The sequence below is a fragment of the Sciurus carolinensis genome, chromosome 10 (genome assembly GCF_902686445.1).
Source record: "Sciurus carolinensis chromosome 10, mSciCar1.2, whole genome shotgun sequence".
NCBI classification, from domain to species: Eukaryota; Metazoa; Chordata; class Mammalia; order Rodentia; family Sciuridae; genus Sciurus; species Sciurus carolinensis.
In genome coordinates this window covers 15068603-15087450 of record NC_062222.1, presented here as the reverse complement: position 1 = coordinate 15087450, position 18848 = coordinate 15068603, and positions in this window count along the sequence as shown.

Below are 18848 nucleotides of genomic sequence, written 5' to 3'. Positions count from 1 at the left end.
ATGGTGGAAATACGTTTATTCTTTCATTCATTTATCTATCAAAGTATATGTGGCCTTCATTGTGGGCTAATCTTGTTGCTAGAATTAAAATAATATGCATAACTACTGGTAATCATAGCCTTCTTGCAATTTAGAATCCAATGAGAAAGAAAATAAAAGAATCTTAAAAACAAATGAAAAAATCACTATTTTGGCAAAAGTTTCATAGGATTACCTCTACTAGATAATAGGATGCTTATAATAGGATCACCTAAAATAGGCAATTTGATCTGGTAAGGAAGAACAGGGAGGACTTCTTTGAAAAAGCAAGTTCCAAATAAGATGAAAAGACTAAACAACAATTGACTAAGTATAGAGAAGAGGAAGGAGAACCAAGTAGAGGTAATGATAAGTACAAAGGCCCTGGGACACGGGATCATGAATAGCACACAGGATTGGCAACATTTAGTGTTATGCAAGAGGCAGACTGAGGGGAAGGAATCATGAAAAGAGAAGTTGGACGTGTGTGTTGGGAGAGATGACTAAGACGTGTGTCGTGGCAAAGGTTTACGAAATTCCATGCCAAGGGGTATTGATTTAATTAATTATATCCTTTTAAAATTTTTTGTTATAACTTTATTTTTTATTTTTTTATGTGGTGCTGAGAATTAAACCAGTGCCTCACATGTACTAGGCAAGTTGTCTTCCACTGAGCCATAACCCTAGTCCTAATTCTATCTTATTTTTCATTTCAAAATTATGTATTGTTATCATTGAGTACGTGTATATACGTGTATATACACATATATGTGTGCATGGTTTGACATATTGGCAACTGACTTGGTTACATATTTGTTTCTCTTTACACAATGTATATTAATGATATAAATTTTCTTTTTTAAACTTTTAAATTGAAAATAGTTTGATAAAATCTGATTTGGGAAGTAATGATAAATGTGGTGCTCAGATATGCTAAAATCATTGTTGCACAAACGAATAGAGTTTGTGAAGTGATGCTTTTTTCTAACATGATTGTTTTGAATGAAAGAATTGAGATTTTTCAGAACTTGCTTGCCATTAAGTTTGATATTTTTATTATGATCTATCCAATTTTTTTAAAAGAAAATGAAATAATAACAGTAACACTGATGCTGTTTTTAAATATTTTGAGATAATTTGAAAATTGAATCTCTATATTTGAAGAAACCGGTGTCTATAATAAGTAGGCCAGATATTGGTCTCTTTGTGTTCTCAGAAATTGCTCAGGAAATATTTGAATGAGTTCTAATCTGAGAGTCCTGGTTTATAGAAAACCAAAGATTAAATTTGATCATTAGATATGCTACTTCCAGGGATGGAAAGTGCTCACAGAATTCTGAACTCCTCTTCATAGCATTACTAGTTTGAAACAGCATTTTTTCTGGTTCTCCGAAGATAATCCAAGCAAAGGAAATTGATAAACCTTTCCTACAAATTTAATCCTTTCTTCTATGCATAGCTAGGCTCTTTCTATATTGTACCCTCTAGTAATTTATTATAGAAACTAAGATAAAGTTATTCACGTTAAGTTTACTAGTAGTATCACTAAGTAGATTACCAAGTGCCAAGAACTGTGCTAAATTCTACAGCTTCATTATCTCACTTAACATAGTAAGTCTATGGGATTAGAATTTTTTAAAACCCATTTTAAAGGAGATCATTGAGAATCAGTGAGGACTAGTAATTCAGTTGGAGTATGAGACTGGCAACTGCAAATGCCAGAATGGGAAATCAAACCCAAGAAAGCTAGCTCCAGAGTGTCTGTGCTGTTCACACTGAGCTTCCTCCTCTTCTCTCTCCCTCCATCACTCATTGATACGCACACATACACTTCCTCAAACCAAAGTGCACACACACATATATAAATGTCCACTTCCAGATATTTATAAAATGTTAAGTATTGGAAAATAATATCAAATAATGTCTTATAGAGTCATGGCCTTGTGCCATTAAATGAAAACCTCAGAGAAGGAGCTGGATTGGTAATGAATATGCATCAGCTATTCTTTACTATTTCATTCTCTTGTATTCCAGTTACTCTGGGATCTATTTCCCACTGATTAATTACACGATATCAGACATTTACATTGCTCTCTGACCAAATACAAACACGGACACCCAGAGGCAGCTGGAAATGACTAGTTAGACTATAAATCAATAAGAGATTAAAAATTCCTAGTACTTTCAGGTTGTATGTCAGAGTCAGGAAGGATAGTTGCCAGAAAACTACATTGCTTGGAACAGTCTCTGAATTACTGGCACTGAATATTGCCATATTGACTTATTGATTAAAACAACAGTAATAATCTATAGACTTAAGTGGCAAGTGAATTAAGTGAGTGATTTTTGGTTATTAATTGTGAATGTAAATTTTTAAAATATAAAACTATTACCATCATGTGACTATTGCTTTAGAAAGTATTTTTCAGGGTGCTTCTCAGAAACCCTGAGGGTTAAAGGTATGCTTTTTCACATAACGATTTTTTTTTTCATAGACTGTTTAATCAAACTTGCCATAATGCCATTCTTACATCTTAAAAAAAAAAAAAAAAAAAAAAAAAACTTCTTAATATCATAACAATTTCCCAGTTGCTTTAAGTTTACTTTGCTTCAAATGAAACATGAATGGAAATAAAGGCCATATTTTATGAATAATTGAAATGTTTTTAGTGTAGGACTTGCCACACAACTCTGTAATATTTCTGTAATTTTTTATTGACGATCTGGGTTATTACTTCTGCAGAATTTCCCACATTCTGAGTTTTGCTGATTGTATCACAGCAGTGTCTTTAGCATGATTTTCTTCCCTGGTATTTTCTGTAATTTGGAAAATAGCTCCAGAAAATTGAGAAGATTCAGTTTAGATGTTTTCGGTGAGTTTGCTTCTTACATGGTGGGTATATTTCTATCTGGAGGCATATAATTTTTCTGGGTGACTTTTGGTGATATTGATGATCTTTGCCTAGATCACTTATTTCAGCACAAATTTAAAAATTATCATATTCTCCATTTAACATTAATTTGTATGTGGTTCTCCTCCACCTTTAAAAGGTGATCAATAAAATTCATGGATTTATTCTTGTTCAATGTGTTTTAATACTTTATAGTTATGATCCTTCATGATGCTCAAATGAATCCATCTTTGGTCAGCAGGAGTTTATTTAGGTGTGACCCTGAGTTGTTAAGACATTATTTGTGTAGGCTTTGTTGATGTTTTTGCTTTTTGTTATTACAAATTGATCCAGGATCATCTTATACATTTCCTGTCTCAGAACTGAAGAAACCATTTCCCCAAAGAGCTCTGGTTTCTTTCAATGGAAACAATATTGAGAGACCACAATTAGAGCATCTATGATTGTTTGTTTCAAGCTACATTTCTTTTTAGATATTTTTAAAATTTACTTTCGTTTTATCATTACATAGCATATTTACATGGATTTCAAAACCCAATCTATAAGTAGCATATATACAAAAAAATTTAGCCTATATCCTTCTCACTTCTGCCTTATTCTCATCCTCTCATTTTTCCATTAATAAACTATTAAAAATTGTGGACTATATTTCCAATATTTCCTAATATAAATAAGAATACCCAACATACATTATGATATCCACCCTTTCCTAGATAACCTGCACCTTATTCTATATGATATTTCCTAGGAATTGACAGCCCCTTCATAGAATGCTACTCATTCTAACTGCATAGTCCCATACAGGGTAGATTTTTTTTTTTTTACACAACTTATTTGAAAAATCCAGTATTGATAAGTACTTGAGTTGTAGTTTGAGATTACATGTACTACTATAATGAATAGCTTTGTTCAAATAATTCATTTTATGTTATTGTCATTCAATTGCATAATTTTTTATAATAATTTAAAATATTTTACTTATTTTAAGGTAGATAAGTTATTCCATTTAACAAAGAAAGAAGACCTGACTATTGATCAGGAAATGAAGTGCTAGCAAAACAACTTTAATTTTTTGGCCAATTGATTGATCTATTCAAATAATTGTAAATGTATACTGGAGAAAAAGTAGGAAAGGAAGAGAGTAACTTTTCTTCACCTTTTATTTGACTGAACGTCAAATCTCAAAGACTGATAAGTTGGAGCACCCTTGATACAGGAGTCTTCCCACCAGACTGATTTCTAATTCTCTGATGTCATATGTTACTTTCATAGCATTCATCTACTTTTTTTTTTTTAACACTGCCCTTTGTGATTTTTTTGTCAATTGTCATCTGCAATATACAATTTAAGAGAAAAATTAATGTTTAATAATTTCGGTACTTGAGCTATAGAGTGAGGTATCAATTTCACATTGCTCAAGTTACTTGGCACACAGTGAAGGTACTAAATAGTCTTCCAGGCACTCCCTCATAGTGATGGGAAAAGGAAATCTCCTTAACTCTTTAAAACTCTATCATCTGCCTTCTCTGTTGCCCTAGATACCCCACTTCCCTTATAGGTGTGACCAGCCCATTTCCTTCAGAGAACCACTAGCTGAGCCTATGTGCATGCTTTACAGGGCCGTCTTCTCAGTTTTCCTCACACAGGCCTTTGCATCCCCTCTCCCAACATTTTAAATTATTTAAAGTGTAACATTTGTATAGGAACTCATCTATCACCATTTCTCTTAGCAATTGCCTCTGAATTGACAGTTCATTTTTCAGGGAGAGCGAAGGTGACTTTTAAGCAGGAATCAAGGATGTGATTTGTATGCTGTTAGCATGGTTGCATGGGAATCTGGAATAGCATACACACATCTGACTTGTCCTTCATCAAGAAGCAACTTTCTAGAGAATTGTCAAAGGCAGACTTGTTTTCAATTTAAAGTCTTAATTTTTTTCCTGAACAGAGCAGCTAATAACTATTGTTTAGTATTAATGTTTTGTCTTTTTTTTCCCTCCCCATACACTATCATTTTTACTTTTATGTGCATTCCATGAAGATAAAGGATTGTAGGTGGGAAAAGATTGATAGCTCAGCTTTTATCCACCCTATCCTATCTTCCTTAATTGCCCACAAGCATGCACTGACTTTTATACTTTTTAAGATTCGCATGTCCCTTCCCCTTCTGTTTTTCTCATTGTGACCATTTCCGTTATGTACCTCTTCCATTGTTATATTCCAATGTGGAAAAGAGATAAATAACAATTTTGTTATCAAATTAGAGATAAGTATACATATTTCAATATTTTATGAATACTACAAACATGTTTTTCATAGCCAAGTTGCTTGTTTTTAGAAATTCCCTTGTTTGTAGATTCTAGTCCCTTTGTGGAACTTTTTGAAATTCCCAGGCAAAACAGACAATGAAACCAGACACCCTGGACATGGGACCCAGGCATCAGTATTTTGTAAAGCACTTTAGGTGATTCCAAGGTGAAACTCAGGGGAAGAACGACTGGGCAGGGGCATGCCTTTCTCTTCAGGATAAAACATCTCCATTCCTGAATCCTTAAAAATAAGCCACTGATAATGTGAGAGACCATGATGATCCCATGCAAAGTAAGTTTTGAGAATAAATTTCTTCAGATCTGTAAGGCAAACCTCAATAGCCAACCTAACATTTATAAACAAAAATAGCTATGATAAAATAATATTTTAAAGAATAAATTATAACCCTATATTGACTAATTTTGTGATGAAGAGTTAAGTGCTAATATTTAAACTACCTATGCAAGTTACAGAATGAAAATCACCAGAAATGATATTCACCTTACCCAAGGAATTGACTAGTGTAGCATTCCTAATAGTTACTTTCCAAATACATTTAGACTATAGTACTCCACTCTGTAGAGTTTGACTTTTATCCTCATACCAACTTCTTTAATAGAAATTGCCCATATACTATACAATGCATGGTTGACATATTTTACATTTGCTTAACTGCCTTATTCCATGATTTAAGGCGACTTTTGTAAGGGCAAAACAGTCAAATAATATCTTAATAACAAGATGGTTTTAAAAGGGCACTCAAGGCAAAATGTGAATGTGGCATTTTAGCATTGATTAGTAACATGAGTATAATGTAGATATTCCATCTAAAAGCTAAATTCAGTATGTCAGTTCTGTTACTGACATATACAGATATTTTTTTCCTTTCAAGCAAATGATAAAACCTTCTTATGAGGAAAATAAATTTTTTTTAACACACAAGGAAGAATAAGGTAATAGTTGCTTATATTTTATGTATGTTAAAGTTTAAAGACTCAGGTTAATTTTCATTCTCATCATGGAAATATTATAATTTGTATATTCCTTAAGTGTAGGAGGTGATACCAGCTGTTCCATTATACATTGTATCAGCTCAGGGACTTAAATCATGTGCCTGGGAGCATATGCTTTTTAGAGAACATTTTAGAAAATGTTTAGAAAACATTTGGATGCTGTCATGGCTCTGGAGAGAAAGTGCATTCTATTATTTTAATTATATTTTAGCATGTGGCTGTACACCATTACCTTCCTCTGAAAAGTGATATTGACACATGACTATACATATATATAACTAAATAATGAAAGTATGCATACATGCACATATATATAAACCATATTTATGCAAACTACATTCGTTAGAGAAAATATAACAAATATATGTGCTATGAGTTATGATCAATTCTTATTTCCTTGAGCATAATAATGCTTAAACCAAATATTGAAGTTGTTCTAATCAAAATACCTGTCCCATTAATATAGGTTTGTTTGGGTTTAAGTACAATTAAAAACAAAATGACACCTGAGACAATATCACTAACAGGATTCACAAAGATAAAACACAATCTGTTACTTTTGGAGATCTACTTGTGTTAATAACCTGTTTGTGTTTCATTGTTTTTCACAGTATCCCATACTACAGAATGCTACACCATTTGAAATAGAAGTTAAGTGGTCAGCATGCATTCCAGTTCCTATGAAGCTCACATTGGATGTGACACATTGACAAGCAGAAGTATTACTAAAAGTTCATTGAAGCATCAGCAAGCACGCCAGCGAGGCTCGGCTAGCCACCATGACAGTGCAATCCTTGAGGGAGATCCCAGATAGCAAACCCTGTTCAGAGCCGAGCAAATGCTAGCAAACACACCTAGCAGCATTGAAAGAAAATCCAGGACAGTGAGCAGAACATGAGGCTGGTTGGCAGCAGGACACACCCCATCACTCAGTGCGTGCTTGGTAACACCACAGGAGATCATGAGTGCTCTCCAGGGTGTGTGTGTGTGTGTGTGTGTGTGTGTGTGTGTGTGTACACGCACGTGCATGGAGATAGTGCAAAGAAAGAGGACTCCAGTGGAGATTCCCAAAAGAGAGTCGGCCTCATAGGATTTCACCAGCTAGTTTACAGGCAATAGCCAAAAGAATTTAGAGGAGGATTGAGTAACTTGGAGTTGGAATGATGGGGCAATAAAATTAGTGAAACCAAAGAATGTGTGAAGGTCAACTCTCAGATGGAACAGAAAATGAGAAGGAACATCAGGTGTCCGGAAGCAGTAGTTAGAGCTAGGGAACAGGCTTAGTGCCAACACTAAGGGTGAGCGTCAGTTACTGCTGAGCACAGACCTTGCTGTATCCTTCCTAACTCAGGACAGGACTGGCTCCAGATAAGCTGGGGGCAGAGGTTCTGAGCTCTGATGAAAAGGGGCAGGGGTAGTTCAAGTGCTCTGAGATGGTAAGGAAGAGAAACGCAAAGGCTGGGAACCAATCAGCATTCCATATAGGTACTAGAATTCCAGAAACACACGATAATCAAATTTTTATTCCCATGGATACAAATTGTGGAACTATCAGCAAATGCACTTCTGCAGAATAAAGAACAATCAGAATTTGAGTTTTAAAGTTTTACCATGAGTCATTCAAGTAACCAGAGATGTTTGTACTAGACCCCTAGCATAACAGAAATAACTTCAAGTATTTTATTCTAATCTGTCAAGAACATCTAGTATACTCTGAGTTTCTTAATAGAGTGCTATCACTTAAGTCAGGACAAAAATATAGAGAACTCAGATACTGTAATTTTTTTTTTTTCTGTCTAAGCGGCCTGGGGCAATACATTTTCTGCAGATTCAACTATCCATTAGTTATCCTTCACACAAAAATTATAACAAATTATAAACATTAGAGCATCTGAAATAAAGATTTCTTTCTCCACCCACATGCTGGTGAGTATGTTATATCTCACTCCAGACATTTACTTTACTTTCTCTTGAATTTTATTGGAGGAAATTTAAAATTAAAGCAAGCTACATAATTCTTAAACAATTTGTTTATTCTTAATGCTAAATTTAAAATATGCACACATGCACACATATAAATGAAATTGAATGTTTTGACTTTTGGAATTCAAAGGAAAAACAGCACAATTAGAATTAATAATACGAAGCTCAATGAATGCAAAATTTTCTATTGTGGTATCCAAATATCATCACTTTTTCCTAATTGTAGTGATTGGAGTCGAATTTTATTTATTGCATACAAGTTTGTCAACTTTTTCTGTCAAGACCTAATTTTTTCATAAAAGGACACAATAAAACTTCATAGCTTTCATGATATAGCTCTGCTTCCTCAGCTTTTAACAGCCTAATCGTTCTTTTGTTGTTTCAAACAAAGAGGCCTTATTCCATTTGAGCAGATTGTTTTAAATGCTTCTTTTTCAAAATTAACTTTTATCTTTGAGAAAAGGTGCTGCTTTTACATCACTTCTTCTGTAACAAGGAAGCAGGTTTCCTTTTAACCTCTTTGTAGTCTTCATGTCGATAAATGACAGACTTGTGCTGTTTCAGCCCTGGGAAAAAGTAATGTATTATCACCTCTTTCCTGGCCAACATAAACTTGTTAATAACTGAGGTTTGTGAATATTTATCACAAGACGAAGTAGTTAAAGAGACAGACTGTACTGTTTTAATTTTCAGGTAGTATTTCTGATATTTACGTCATTTAACCCTGATTAATCAGACGACTGTGGCTTTAAAATTATAGAACTGTCTGAATTTCTCATATCTTTTGTGATCATTTCCCTCTTTGCATAGCAACCTTCTGTTTAATTTCTCCTGAAATTACTCAAAATTTTGTTTGCAGACAGTTTTAGTCTTGGCCAAAGCTTCTATAGGAAGCAAAACTGGGCCTGTAATCAGTAAGGAGAGTAGAAATAACTACAGGTGTTAAATGAAAGTGTTAGAAGACTGAGCCTGGGTCTTTGAAGTACCATGCAATTTTGAAAGACGTGGCATGTGTTTACAAAGTGAAATGCAGCTCCACATTCCAGAAGCTCCATTGCTCTCAAGGGTTGGTTGGAGTCTCACTTTGCTTCTTCATTCTTCACTCCTATTGATTTCTTGTGTGTGCTGTCTTTTTCCAGAGAGAACTTTCTGCTGAACTGAAAGCCTGAGAACTCTTAAGTTCCGATGAATGGTAATGAGCATTGTCAAAGACCAGTAAAATTGAGTCCTTGGTTCTGGCTGCTGAGCCAGAGCCGCAGGAGTTAATTGTGTGGATGGTAATGAGGCCAGGAAGGCAGCAGATGCTCCTGCCTTTACAATCCAAATCCCACCAACAAATTCCTCCCACAGAAACTCTGAGGGACATCTTGGCACCCTGGAGATGGAGATAGACCCAGCTATAGCCACATGCCACCTGCTAGACCTATTGTTAAAACAGCAACAACAAAAAGGTCCATTACAATAACAAAGTTATTTGCAGTCTTTCACAATGACTTTATGGCACAAGCTTTACCATACTAGAGGAATGGAACATCTGATTTTGAAGAAGTACTTGCACACAAAACTTAACAACTAACAAGGAAGGTGTTCAGTATCAGATGCACATTCTTCTGATAAACTATGCCTGCCCTTTCCTCTTGTGACTCTACCTGAGGCTATTTTTCTCAGTAGCAAATTTTTAAGACCATATGGTTTTTGATGACCTTAAGAAAAAGGGTCTTTCTTTTTGTCCCTACAGATAAATCAAAAGTGAAAATGGTTAGAATTTAGAATTGCTATAAATATTCACATCTAAATAAAAAAACTTAAACTTGGTGTTTTGGGTGATCTTAGCCAAAATGCTCTGAGAATGACCTATTTTTTTTTTTTTTTATCATGTTTGAATTGTTGCCAATGATCATTTAGCAAATTATTATTATTAGCACTTAGCAAATTACCCCTGTTTTAGGAAAATGAATGAACAGAATGGAGACAAGCAAAATTCAAAGTGACCGACCCTCACACACTGGCTGTTCAGGTATGTGTGGCAGTTTTCCATATGGTGGTTAGTCATTTTCTATGAGGACAGCAAAATGGCATGAAATTCTAAGAACTCTAATATATGAGTTACTTCAATTTTTATGTTTATGTTTGCTTTTCAGAAATCTTGCTATTGTATTCCTTGTAGGAAATAGCGGACTTATTTCTAGTATTAGAAAAGAGGATTAATTTAAATGGCTACTGCAGATATGGCAGATTTGTGCTGCTTATATGGCCCCAGGAGGGAGCCTCCCTGTCTCTATGTTAAACAAAAGCTGCTTAAGAACTCATGTTTTGTTCGACTAGTTGACTCTCATTGCTATAAATGCAATTAGTTAGGCTGAAAATTCTGAAAGCATTGTGTAAAACCTTTGATAATCATGCATTTAAAAATGCAGATTTTAGATTGAAATATTTACATGCTTTGTAAATTATAACATTATTATCAATTCAGGTATTGGCTACATAAACTCAGTGGTGCTGGATTATTCTGTTTGTAAAGACCCAAGATTCTATAGTAAATAAAAAACTGTGTTATTTTCATAACAATAAAATATGTGCTTCTGACTTACTGAGAAGTCAGATATGGAAGCATGTGGGAACAATATGTAAATGCCAAGCAAGCTGTTTATACTGGGATATGCTCCTGCATAATAATCATAATCCAATCCTAGCAGAAACCTTTTGAATTTAAAACATTGTGAGTTACAGCAAAACAGAAAGAACCACGGCAAATTATTTGTGAGAAAGCTCAAATATATTATTTGTGAGAAAGCTCAAATATATTTCCTTTGTTTGCAAATTAGGGATTTCTATAAGTTTACCACTATCCAGTAAGATCTTTTAAATTATTTTATTGTGCTTTGGTGAACTGGTCTGGAAAACAAAAAGGAGCATTTTGATATTTGCTTTAATATATTCCTATTACTAGAAGAACACATTAAAACAGGAATGTGCAGCATTTTGTCTATGAAAAATTTGTATTGAGAGTTGTGGAGAATGTGAATATTACTTTGTGATTTCATTACATTCATGTTAGAAATTCAGAAAGTCTATGTGTACTATTTGTTTCCTTAAATTTAAAGAAAGTTTTCTGTTATTCATTTAGATGGTTAAACCCAATACTTAGGTCTGAGTAAGATAAAACACATTTGCTTGCCTTAAATTATATTTTACCAAAAAATGTTAATGTCTTTCATTGAGTCTCACAAAAGAAAGTCAGATTTCTAGAAAAGTCTGTCAAAATAAATGATGCACTCTTGAACATTCAAAGTATGTAGGATATCCAGGTGTACTTTTTAGATCTTCCACACAAATATAGGATTCAATCTTTTATTCAAGAAAACACTGTGGAGAGTAACCGGTCCTGTTGGAGTCTGGTGGTGGTACACACCATGATGCAGTGCTAGAAGGTCACCAAGGGAGAAATGAGTTTCTCTGATCTCAGGTGGGCATCACTGTCCTGTACTAGCTACTCCCCTGTGTCCATGCCCTGGTCGGCTTTTGCTCAGTTTTCAGTTTCTTACTATATAAGAATCTAAATATCAACTTTTCCTTTTCCACTCACTTTCAACTTGCACATGTTGCATCTGTTAATTTAGAGATGATTAAGTTGTGATTCTTTCTAGACGAGCCTGGTTTCAGTGAAATATTACATGGTTTGCGCAGATGTCCTTCCTAAGCTGGCGGAGATTGAGAAAAAACTATAATCTCTAGCTTCAGCTCCTCAGTTTTCCTTCACCTCTGGCTTGGAATCACTTCCATTAATCCTGTAGGATTGTTGGTTTACAGGGGTACCATTCAAAGCACAAAATGGAAGTGATTTTTTTTTGTTGTTGCTTTGTATTTTTTTGTTGTACAGGTTGCAATATTGTTCCATGAGATAATTCACCGTAATGCATATTGATATTCCTTTCCTCATAGCTTCATGGTTTTGGAAAGGGAAAGAATTTTTAAAATAGTACTGCATAGAAGCAAATTTGGGAGGCTGACACAAGTATATAAATGTATCATCGACTATACTTCTGTTGTATAAACATCTACCTAAACTTTGTGACTTTTAGTCCCCTTATACAGTAAATTGTTCTAGTACTAATATGGCGGACATACTTTGTTCTCCTTACAACATTCGCTCTCCATTCAACCTTCTTAAATGAACCTCAATACTCACTCAGTACTTCTTAACCGAACCTCAGTACGAAATTCATATAGTACTTTGTTCTATATGATGGGACAAAACTCTCCTTTCACCCCAGGGTTAAGACATTTTTAGCCTAGGCCAATCAGGACAACTCCACTCTTGTTGCTAGAGATGGGTTGAAGAATGGTTTTGTGACACAAGTCTGACCAATGGACTTCAAGAGAATATCAATAGGAGACTTCTGGAAAACACAATATTTCTTGATGAAAGAAAATATATTAGGAGGTATTATCTTTTTTGCAACTCTGTTTATCTGAGTAAAGAGACATTTTCCTAGAACTGCAACAGTTGTCCTGAGGTCATGAATGAACTCATGAAAGGTGGACAAACCAGAATTAGAGATCAAAGCTCAGGAAAGTGGGAGAGACCTGGCTCATGGTGGTGTCAATGAGCTGCTTGATTATTCAGCATTGGAAACGTCTTATCTTTTGCGTCTTGTGTTTAGAGATAATAAACTTGTTCTTGACAGCTTTGGCTTGGTTCCTTTATTTATATGCTACATGATTCTAACAATTGTAAACATTGCGTTATTAAAATTACAGTAAGTAATAAAAGAAGAAGTATATATGGAAATTGCTGGCACATAATGTGCAGCAACTATTATCTTTACTTTCATTATATTCTAAGACTCTTTAAGCATTAGGCAAGATGTTGCTATTTTAGATAGTATTTTTTATAGTAAACAATCTATACTGTTAAGTTTGTCCTTCTAATTACATTTTGGAAGAGAATTCTTCTGAAACGGTTTACTGATTTTTTTGGCACATATTTTCTAAGATGTTTATCTGAGAATCTGCTTTGGAAGTAAAATTCTTCTGGATGAATAATATCAGTTATAATTGATTAATTTTTTTACAATTAACTAATCCAAATTTAAAACAAATACTAGATGATAATAAAAGTTGCACTATGTTCTCATAAATGGTAACCTATTAAGTGTCTTACAGTTGTCATTATGTTCAGTCAAGGTCTAGCAATCCTTTGAATATCTTTCATCGTTTATATATACTCATGTGACACTTAATGACAGAATTTTCTGAGAAATTCATCATTAACTTATTTTATCATTGTATGGGCATCATAGAGTGTACTTATACAAATTATGTTGGTTGAAATTTCACTAGGCAATATGATCTTTTGAAACCACCACCATATATGGTCTTAATGGGTCAAAATATCCTTATATAAGCTAGGCATGGTGATACACGCCTGTAATCTCAGTGGCTCAGGAGGCTGAGGCAGGAGGATCCCAAGTTCAAAACCAGTCTCAGCAATTTGGCTAGGACCTGAGCAACTTAGCAAGACTCTGTAACAAAATAAAATAAAATAAAATAATAAATAAAGGGCAGGGAGCTAGGGATGTAGCTCAGTGCTCCTGGGTGCAATCCCAGATTAAAACAAAACAAAATGAAACAAAACAAAACAAAACAAAAACTCTATATGATTCATTACTGTAATTCATAGACGTCCAGATACTCATTTATCTAACTGTTTGTTTCCCTATAGGTTAGTGAAGGAATGATAGACACATGCATGTCCAGAGATCACCTTTATAGCTAGGTATTGGTTATGTGTTCTCAATTCATTAATCCACTTTCCCTTTATTTTATAAAATTTTAAGTATTTTTAATGGAAGATTTTATTTGAACGAATTCCTTTTGCTTGAAAAATTAAGTATTTAACAGTTTGATAACCCTGCTCTTAAGTGTACTATAAATATCCTAGATTTTGCCTACAGTCCAGATCATGACTGATAATCAGGAAGTGAATAATTTCTTCCAAATTCTAAGAAAATAAGCAACTAGACCCTGAAATTCCAAATTACTTAGCTGTGTTTATTAATAGTACATTTTTCTATATAATTGATGCTAATATTTCAATTATTATTTATACTTTACATGCTACACTAAAACATCTCTTCAATTGCAAATAATGAAATCTATTCTAAAATAATTTACTTGAATTTCATCATTAAAGTGGATGCTCATATTTCCAAGTCATATTAGTTCATCTTCATACTTTCAGAAATTTTATCTTGAGAATAATCATTAGTCTATGAACAGTGGGATACTTCTAGTTGGAATAAAAAATGATTGGATAAATCAGACACTCAGTGGGAGCATACAGAAAGAGTGTACATGAAATGGATTTTAACATCAATGCAAAAGAGCCAAGCAATGGCAATGAACTTTTGTCAAATTTCCACTTGCTTTCTTAATCCTGAGCTGGAAGTAGTTAAGGATAAATGAACAGTACTCAAGATCTGCTTTTCCACTTGATGAAGGATGATGAAACAGTGTTGCCATGAAAAAACATAAAGCAAGTTCATACTTTATGTACTCTTGACAAATGCAAAGTACTCAACCTAAGAGTCTTAAACATATGCACATGTAGCAACATGCATATATGTAAATGGCATTGGAAATATTTTTGCCTTGAGAAATAGCTGTTCAAAAAGAATTAGACCTTTTTTTTCTGAAAAGTGTTTTCCTTGCTAATGAAAACTTTGTTGCCTAAATGGATAAACAGCATAATAGCTCGCATAAAACATTGGATCCAGAGGGGAGTTTAATTTTCCCTCTCTTTCTATGAATTTACCTAAATAGAGAACTTTTCTTATATCTCTTCAACTTGTATTTGTGAATTAATGCTCTCTAGGCCCTAGTCCTTTCTGTGATAATCTTCTCCATATGCCAATTGCTTCTAAACTCCCTGGAGGAGCAAAATCTCACTGCCATCATGTTAGGGTTTCTACCACTTCAGACAATAGATTACTCTTCATAGCAGTATGTCTCAAACTTTAATGTGCATGGGAATCACCTGAGGATCTTATTAAAATGCACAGTGTGTTTAAGTAGGTCTGGGGTTCTGTCTGAAATTCTGCATTTCCAACAATCTTCCAGATAATGCCCAGTCTGTTGCTTGCCAGACCAGGTTTTGAGTAGTAATGCTTGCACTTAAGAACTGAGGCTCAACTCACTTAAAGGCTGATTGCTCCTCACATCTTCATCGCTCCAACTCTAGAAATACTCTTTGTAGGTTTAGATTCTGGTCCCAGGATACCGCCCAGGTAAGGAATTTAAGGGATTCTAGAATGGTTTGGATGATCAATCCTAAAATCAACCTTCCTGCCACTTAGTTTAACTTTGCGATCTAGTCTCAAATTTTGATTAAGTTCCTCACATGTGCTCATTATCAAAACACTGGATCACTAGGTGCCTGTTTTACTCTCTTCATTTGATCTCTAAGTTCATAACCTGCCTGTTCAGAAGGCTTGAAGGCATAAAATGAATGGCAGTTCACCTACATGCTCCTCACTTGGACTCAGTAGAGAGCCTCTTGCCAGATAGTAAGTCACCTGCTGGAACTTGGCATGCTACTGTTGGCAGGACATTCCAAATACTGATTGCCTACTCGGACAAAATTGACCTAGCACCTGTCGCTGTATTTCATGGACTCCAACTCTTGCTGGCCCCAGACGTATGCTGCCTCCTGTCATCTGCACAGCTATGTCTCCAGGTGTGTGGTCCTCTTACGGGCACTTAGCCCGTTTAGTTTTGATCAGAATCTACTGAAGTCTATTTCCCCTCTACAAGTCCAAGGATAGTTTGGGATACATTCTCATTTCCTAACTCTTGATCTTATGTTGATAAATTTGTTCCAATAAAGAATTCATATTGTTCAGTGATTTTTCATTACTCTTTTTCTGAGTAGATGAGTAAATGGAATACAAAGAGAAAACACAGAAAGATAAAATGTGATTGATAAAAGGCTTAATATGCTTTTTCAATGGAATGTTACATGAAAAATTTTATCTGTCATTGCCAAAATGTCATACCAAATTATAACCTTTTGTCTTCCCTGCTATAGTTTGACATGATATTTAAAAAATAAAACTATTAGCTTAAATGGTTTGGGAGCAGGAACAGACAAATATCAGATGTGTATCTGGTCTAATTTAAAAGATAATTAAGCACCTGGAAGATTTTCTAAGTAGTACTATTAGATACTTTTCTGTGGCTCAGGATCTGGAGGTATCCTTGAGTATACTTGTTTGATCTTGTGAAATTTTCTTTTGGAAGCAGAAACTTTCTGAGAGTATCATAGTTCAGTAGTATTAATTTTGTTGATTGTTTCACGAGTGACCTTCATAAATCAAAATGGAGAGAACTTCAGCATTCCAGCATAAAATTATGTAAGTGTCTAAACCAAAAATTCTAAAAAGCAATAAGGACTACAGATAGAGTCAACACATTTTTCTTCAATGGGTGTTGGGCTGAAAATAGATGTACAGAGACTAAATAAAGGGAACCAAACTTCATTTTGTGTCTACTCTGATCTAGCTTTTGTGTAAAATCCTAATCATTTAAATTCTTAAGAGAATTTTTTACAGCAAATTATTATTACGCCAACCTTGTACATGACAATATGAGCTCAGAGAAGTTCGGCATCTTTTCTAGGATTGCACAGCTATCTGTTGTTAGCATGTGAAATCGTACAGGAGTTGGGCTCATACAAAAAGCAAGTTCTTCAGTTTAGGTAGTTCTGGAGTATTGGAATTCCTTGATTTTACTAACATTTGCATGGTAAAGCTTTTTCCCTTTCATAATTTCCCAGGGTACATAGTAGTTGTTTAGGCTTATTAGGGCCATATGGTGCCACATAGGACCATGCATTCATTCTACAAGGCATTTGACAACAAATGCCAGGAGGAAAGATCGAACTGTATGCCAATCTGCACGAAGATTGTGAGACCCATGTTATATTTTTGATGGTGAAAAAAATATTATATGGTGAGGTGGAAATGAATATTTATTACTCTAGCTTTTTTCATTTCACATATTCTAAAAAAATATAAATTATTAGATAAGATAATTAAACAAAATCCACACCTGCTGTTCAAAATGTTAATGAATTTAATCTGGCATTCCAATACTAAAAAAGATATTATTATTATTATCAATGTAATGCAGAGATGTTTGAGCTTTATAGTTGAATCCTAGGTTTCCCTTTCACCACAAAAGGAAGGCAAACATTAAGGAATTAGATATACAAAGATTAACTTTCCTTAAAACAGAGGTAATTAAAATAAATGGCATAAGGAAGGTGTTATTAGGGGTAACAGGATTATAGAGGTGACATATTGCATATTGCTGGTATCTTTTCTCTAGGTTAGTAATTTTCAGACAAATTAGGTTAATGTGGTTAAAGGAGGTTTGTGGATAAAATATGCACCACAGGGTGGGTGTAGCCAAGTCTCCTCCCTGAAGTCCAGGGGCACTTTGCTCTCATGCCTAAAGTCGCGGACAATGCCACAGACATCAAGAGGAGAAACCATGTATTTTCCCTGTCAGCCAAGGCTGCCATGTCATCAAAGGCATCTGAAAAGTTGTTTTTAGAAAGGTTACATCTTTTCAAGACTGTGTAAAATTACAGAAAAAATGAGCTCAACCAAATCATCATCAGATAACCACTGTAAAAGTTTATCAGTTTTGTCCCCTAATACAAACTCTTTGCAGATGATGAGTAATTTGGGGGATAGGTTTACTTAGTATTTTCTTTGATGGGATACCAAATGAGGACATTTTAATTGCTGAAACTAACCAAAAGCACAAAGAAAAGATTTATTTTGAATTTTGTGCTTTTGGGGAGAAAAATCATGTTAGAACTGGGGTGTGACCCAGTGGTAGAGCACTTGATTCTTAGGACCCTGGGTTCTCATCCCACCATGGCAAAAAAAGCAAAAGAAAACATGTGCAGAACAAACTAGTATATCCTGAGGGTCGATCCAAAGCATAATAATTTCAAGTAGACACCTATTACTTCTCAGGCAGAGATTAGCAAGCTGAAATTGAAATAATATTGGGTGATGATAATATAGCAAGGGAAGACATCCATTCTTCATGAAAGGATTTGAAGTTTTTCAAAGATTTACACCCAGAAACATATTCTTTATGACTACATATTAATTTACAGTTTATTTAAAATATTTTGGTAAGTTACACCAAAGCTCTTTTTCACAATAATTATGTTCAAACACACTGTTGGAAATAAAAGAAGGATTTTTAAAAATGCTTTTACTTTTTAAGCATAGGGAAATAATGTCTTCTACATTAAAGTCATCAAATCCAATGCTCTTGGATTTTTCTGGGGTAGACTTATCAAATTCACAAAGAAAACTCTCCTAGAACTAATGGAATTAGATTACCTTTGAATTCTCACCCCAACTTTGAATAGTCACTAATTCCTTTCTTTGCTCTTTTGGAGTTTGCAAAGGGGTCCACTAAAGCCTGAATTGATATAATTATTGGCTCAGATTGTTAGAGATCTAGGCCAGATGGCTATGGGTGTCTAACGTCCCAGTTGCTTATGGTAGTTTTCCTAGTTTGTCTA